Source organism: Heloderma suspectum, chromosome 3, assembly GCF_057233095.1.
Source record: "Heloderma suspectum isolate Gila_16-S chromosome 3, 16-S_ref, whole genome shotgun sequence".
NCBI classification, from domain to species: Eukaryota; Metazoa; Chordata; class Lepidosauria; order Squamata; family Helodermatidae; genus Heloderma; species Heloderma suspectum.
Genome location: NC_139460.1, coordinates 155,096,700 through 155,103,562, shown reverse-complemented (window position 1 = coordinate 155,103,562; position 6,863 = coordinate 155,096,700).

Genomic DNA, 6,863 nt, shown 5'->3' with positions numbered 1-6,863 from the left:
CCCGTAGCAAGAGGGCACGTGAGTGGGTAGAGGCAGCAGCTTGCACTCTTTCTGTGGACAGGGTCACAGGACCCAATCCTCTAACCAGACCACTCAGAGAAAGAGACAGTGTGTGAGAGGAGACAGTAGCTGCGCTTACAGAGTTTGGACACTTGTCATTCCAGTTCCCCACACTGTGCTGCCCAGAGAGAGAAGCTGAGCTGGCAAAGACAGGAGAAGGCGCTGTCACTCATGCCCTGGTCACATCCAGTCTACTGCAGTGCACCCTACATGGGGCTGCTGTTTCACTGTATGAAAAGACCCATAAGGTGTTCTCTGCCTGGGTCTTCTTTGGCCCTCTCACATTCTCACCACAGAAACTCATGGCTGAGTAGGAATTTGAACCTAGATCTCCCACATGAAGCTCACTGGGTGGCTTTAGACAAGTTCCTTAGCTTAACCTACCTCACAGGGTTTTTGTGAAGATAATTTGAAGAAAGGCTTTTCACACATGTAAAAGCTGGGATCTGGGAGAAGTTGGAATTTTTTGGGCGCAATCCTGTTCAGATAGGTGGCCACCTATCCAATGCAGGGCAGGAGAGGCACGGAGGGGATCATTCCCTCTGTGCTTCTCCTGCCCTGCATTTTCAGCTAGGCAGCCAATTGCAGCTGTCTAGCTGTGGGAGGGCTGAGTGGGGGAGGAGGCTGCTGTACGACACATTGGATGTGTTGTACGGGCATTTCCGCCCTGGAACGCGCCCCCCCCCTCCGCGAATGCCCCTTCTCAGCCGCTCTGCACTCCTCTTGCGAGCGCGGAGCACAGGGCTGTTCCATGCTGCCTCCGAGGCAGCACTGAAGAGGGGGAAGTACAGGAACCAACTTCGGAGTACGGGCTCTGAGGTCAGTTCCCGGAAAACCAGATATCCCATGGCTGTCTAGCCACTGTCTAGCTGCCATAGGATTGCTCCTTCCTTTTCACTTGGCTGTGGGTCAGTAGGTATGTGCAAGTTTTGGCTATAATATCATTTGTTGAACACATAGGAAGCCCAAATAAGCTTACAATTTAAACAACAGACGCAAAGTATACAAAATTAAAAACTGAAAGAGGAGAATGCTGGAATTAGTAACTTAGTCATAGATTAGCAGAAGTAATAGAAGAGAGCTAGTAGGGTGTTTATGTCAAAAGAGTTGCACAATTACTTGGGAGTAAGTCCCAGTGAACTCAGTAGGTATAGACAGGCACTGTTAAGAAACACTTTTTGTCATCCTTATGATTTGTGGTCACAAATGGGTTGTGGTGGATAGCTTGATGAAAATATTGACCCAGGGTACAACTGCTGTGACAAAGGCAAATTCTGTGTTGAGGATCATTAGGAAAGGATTTGAAAATAAAACTGTCAATATCGTAATGCCTTGATACAAATAAAGGGTGTGACCGCAGTTGGAATACTGTGTACGGTTCTGGTCTCCACCCCTCAAAAAATATATTGTTGAACTGGAAAAAGTGCATAAAAGCGCAACCCAAGTTATCAAGGGAGTGGAGCAACTCCCCTATGAGGAAAGTTTACTATGCTTGGGGGTTTTTAGTTAAGGAAAAATATGAGTAAGGAGGTGTATAAAATGATGCACAGTGGAGAAAGTTGATAGAAGTTTTTCCCTTCATAAGTACACAAGGGCATCCAATGAAGACGAATGCTGAGAGATTCAGGACAATTAAAAGCAATGTATTCACACAGTGCATAGTTAAACTATGGAATTTCCTACCACAAGGGGTAGCGATGGCTTTAAAAGGGAATTAGACAAATTCATGGAGGATAAGGCAAATCAATGGCTACTAGTCATGGGTATATATTACCTCCAGTAATAGGGGCAGTATGTCTCTCAATACCAGTTGCTGGGGAGCACACATGGAAGGGTGCCATTGTGTTCATGTCTTGTGAGTCTCCCATAGGCATCTGGTTGGCCACTGGGAACAGAATGCTGGACTAGATACACCTTTGTTCTGTTCTAGCATGGCAGCTCTTCTGTTATTTTTTTCAAATGCTACTGTAAAGTGCAACATTGCTGAGCTCCTCCTAACCCCAAACACGGATGAAATCCAGTTCTGTGCCTATGCAAACCATGTCATAGGATATATGGACTTTGTATATTTGAAAAGAGCACACACAGAGTAATGTCCTAGCTATACAGTAGATGGAATTGGTGGGCAATAAAAATTGCAAGAATGCTAATAAAACCAGTTTGTGAAATGATTAATGTCGTAGTTTTTGGGAAGTCTCGATATTTTTATCCATGGATTAACCTGGCCATATTTCATCACATTCTTGTTCGTACCAGATTAGCAGCCCTGCATAGTGGCTGTCAGGTTGCTGTTTCTTTATTTTAGAAATTTGGAGACAAAGAGAATGCATGAATCCAAAGGCAAAGAGGACATTTCCTACAATCACTGATAAAGTGTGTGTGTTTTTTAATCACATTTCTATACTGCCCAATGGCTGATGCTCTCAGGGCGGTTCACAGAAATTAAAACCACAAGGTACAGAATAAAAATAGTATAAAATATAAAAGCTTAAAGCTACAGTATAAAAATACAATTAGAAAAAACCTAACAGCAATGCAGAGATTAAAATACAGTAACAGATTTAAAACAGCAAAATTAAATGACTATAATGCTAAAATTCTGGGAAAATAAAAAGGTCTTCACCTGGCACCTGAAAGAGTACAGAGTAGGCGCCAGGCGAACCTCTCTAGAGAGCTCATTCCACACCCGAGGTTCTGCAGCAGAAAAGACCCTCTTCCTGGTAGCCACCCATCTCACTTCCTTTGGCAGGGGCTCCCAGAGAAGGATCCTTGAAGATGATCTTAGAGTCTGGTCAGGTACGTGTGGGAGGAGATGGTGTATATGTGTGTGTGCAGCAAGCAAGTGTAATTTTACGGCATAACCTGGTCCACATCTACTCAGAAGTAAGTCCCATTAAGTTCCATGGTATTTATTCTGAAGTAAGTGCATATAGGATTGCAGTCCTAACTTACTAACAATGGGTTGCATCCAGACTAGGTTAATTTAACTGAGTACACATTGAAATCAATGGGTCTTAAATAAGTCATGACTAACTTGTCCCATTGATTTCAGTGGGTCCTAAATTCAACTAATTTGTTCTGGATCTAACCCATTTGTTTTTCATTCTGGCATGATCACTCCCTCATTTGTTGAACTAAGCCTTTTAAATGACTCTTGAGTTATAAACCATTTGTCTTTCATGGCATTTGGTTGAACTTCCAGTTTTTCTTCTTTCCCCTCCCAGCTAAGGTAAACACAATTATTAGGTGATAGTAATCCAGTACAGGGAACATCTTGGATTCATATCTTTCCCAGAAATTATTTTGAGCTACATTTTTTTTAGTGTACAGAAGTGTTACGATAAACTAAAATGCAATCTTACTTAATGTCATCTGCTTGTATATGAAAAGAGCAAAGCACCTTGCTGCCTCTAACTTTTCATGGGAATTTTCTTCCCTTTTATTTTTTACTATATTTCAGGTCTCAGTATTGTCATTGGTTGTGTAATTTGGGCAACCTCTACCTCATTAGCTGTTTTACTCAATTCACTAAAGGGAATATCTAACGGTGGTTTTGGTGGTGGTGGAGGAAATGCCCAGAAGCATGTTCTTTGGGTGTGCCTTTATATATACAGTTCCTTTATTAATTAAAACCGCATGTATTTTCAGATGAGACGCTAATACATGTCAGGATCTCCACCAAAATACTTTCAAATGAGTTGTGCAATATGCTTAGACACCTCTCAAGAACCAGTTTTTTAATTATAAGTGGGAGGACTCACTGACTACCATGAGTAGAGTCAAACTGACTCAGGGTTTCCCATTATATGTGTCATTTTGCTTACGGGAGCAGAATGCTATTTGCAAATTATCTGAAGATAGGAAAGGCTTCCAACTTTTTTTTTTTTTACTTGTTCTGGCAGGTTTGCTGAAACATAAAGTTCTCTGCTGGCATTGCAGACTGCAAAGTTTCCTGCTGCTTTGCTTGTATTACATGTGCAAGCTATCTGGAGAGAAGTCCTGAGGATGATGACTCCACCTAGTACTACTGTCTAACATTGATTTAGGGCCAGCGGTTAGCACTGTATAAAACACAGACATGATGACATGATCCTTGTTCTGGGGTCCATGTTGCTGTCTAGGGCAGACAAGGATGGGGTGTACAGGGGGAATTATATCCCATAAGAAGGAGGATATAGAAAAAAGTGAGACTGACTGACACAAAGACTGTCTTCTTTAGCCATGGCAACCCCCCCCCCCCAGTTTTGAGCAGAAACCCCTCAGTGCTGTCTTCTGAAACTGACCCAGCACATAAGAGCAGAATCACCATGCTTCCTACACCCAATCCACAGAGCTTGGTGGTATTAAAAGCTGCTGAGAGATCAAGGAGAATCAACAAGGTCACACTCCCCATCTCTCTTCTGACAGGTCGTCCATCAGAGCAGCCAAGACTTCTTCAGTGCAAGTACCAGGTCTAACCCAGTTGAAATAGGTATAGATAAGTCTATTTCATCCCCAAAGCCTTGGACTTGAGCCACTGCTACCTTCTTCAGGACTTTGTCCTAAAGGAACATTAGCAGCTGCATAATAATTACCAAGATCTCTGGGATCCAAAGAGGAGTGGCTGCACAACTGCCTTTTCCAAGGTGGATGGGACTACCACCATTCCTTGTAAAGAAATATTAGTGTTCTCTTGGACCCACCCGATCACCACCACCCCAGCTAGCCAGAGTGGTGAAGTGGTTAGAGGACTGGACTGGGACTTGAGAGTCCTGGGTTCTAGTCCACACTTGGTCATGTAGTGCACTGGGTGACTTTGAGCCTCAGCTTAACCTACATCACAGGATTTTTGTGAAAGATAATATGGAGAGGAAGAGGATCATGTATGCTGCCTTGGGCTCCCTGGAGGAAAGGCAGGATATAAATGTAACAAATAAACAAAAATGGCCAAGGATACAGGATATCTGCCATTCCTCCAAGCACTTTGTCCACATTCTTGGGCTGCATCAACTGAAAATTCATTTAGCAGGGCTGGATGCAGGAAGGTAAGCAAACCAGTAGCTTAGCAGGACTTTAAGCAGTTTCTGAGCAGCTCAGTTTATACAGAGTGGTGTTGCTCAGACTGAGGAGCCAGGCCGCAGTTAGTTATCAAAGCCCTGCTGGGACTGAGGGTGCTTGCGGACAGAGGGCTCCTAGTGCCGCCAATCAAGAGGCATTGTGCAGCTATTCCACCTTTCCCTCAGCAGTTTTTTTCTTTGGTGGTGGTGGTAAAAAAAATATGGAAGAAGTAGTGGGAAAGCACAGCAGGGTTACAAATGGAAGGCATTATCAGGACCCCACCCCCCTACAATTCTGTGAATGAGGCCAGGAGATTGCACAATAAAAGCCTACTCTAGAAGCACCTGCTATTAGCTCCTCATGCTAGCAGATTGCTGCTGAGCTAAAAGTACACCTTCAGACCAGCTGCATGTGTGTGCACTGTAATGCCACAGAGTTCAGGCCACCAAGCCAGGCCCTCTGCCCACAGGCTCCCTTATGGCATGGATCCCTTCTGCCAGGCTCCCCAGTTCAAGGCTCCCAGAACTTTACAGGGCTTCCCCAAGGAACAGAAAGTTCCATGGTAGCATTTAACAACTTCAAGTTCCACTGTGGTGAGACGATGGAGACTTTTGTAATAAAGTGTGTATATGTTAAAGGGGCACAGGCATGCCCCTTTAGTTCAGGTGAGCAGCAAAAAAGAAAAAAAGTTTTGCCATTATAAGCCTTAAAAATTCTACTGCTTATAAAAATTACAGCTGTTGAGCTAATAACTTGCAACTTGGCATACTTGATGAGTTCTACAATTGTGCAAAATTTCAAACCAATCCAGTAAATATTCCCACAAATATAGCAAGTTAAGAACTAGTTTTGCTCTGAAGCTAGAATGCTGCCAGTACACCTGTGTTTCGAGAATCCCCGTGATTTAAATCTGTAGTAAACATATGTCCTTGTGTTCAAAATCTTTGCTCAAGGAAGTACTAAGAAGAAAGGAAACAGTATTCTGGATATCACCTTTCCCATTTCTGTATAAACATTGTTGCCATTTGTGCATTCAACTTACATTCTGTCTTTCCAGATGCATGTAGTGTTTTTATTTTAACAAAAATTATTATTTTCTTAGGGCAAAGCTCACTGCTGGGTGCTTCTCCTTCAGTATTGTGCCCACTGTGATATAAAAAAAGTAGTTCACATTGGCTTATTTACTAGTTAGTGCAAAATATAAGCCTGCATTAAACTATATGTCTATGAGCTAACATACCATTTTTACTGCCCTGTAAAAAAAATCTTTTGGAAATGATCTAGAAATATAAGTATAGTAAAATGTATGGTAAAATATTTTTGCACTGATATCCTTTTCTGTTACAGACAATGGAAATTTAACATGGCAGCTAGGTGGACAAGGCTTATTTTGACTCCACCCTCACATCTCTCCTACTGGTGAATGGAGTTCTGTGTTTTGTCAGTGACAGCATCTATAGGCATTCAGATCAGCATGTGATTGACTTTGCAGTTTAAGTGGATTTTTCAGGGTCAGAATCAAAGTCTCAGCACTGCTGTCACAGCAGCAGAATATGCTAACATTGACCACACAATGTTCTTTCTTCTTAATTACTGTAGATATAACCCCCCTGCTTACTGTACACTTTCAGTAATTTTGGAGTGTATAGTGCTAGCTCCTTGGGATGCTGTGAGTCATATTTTTTATATTCTTTAAAACCCACATAGAGGCTTTGCTGCTTGACAACAGCATAATTTAAAACATTTGGACTGAGAGAAAATCTACT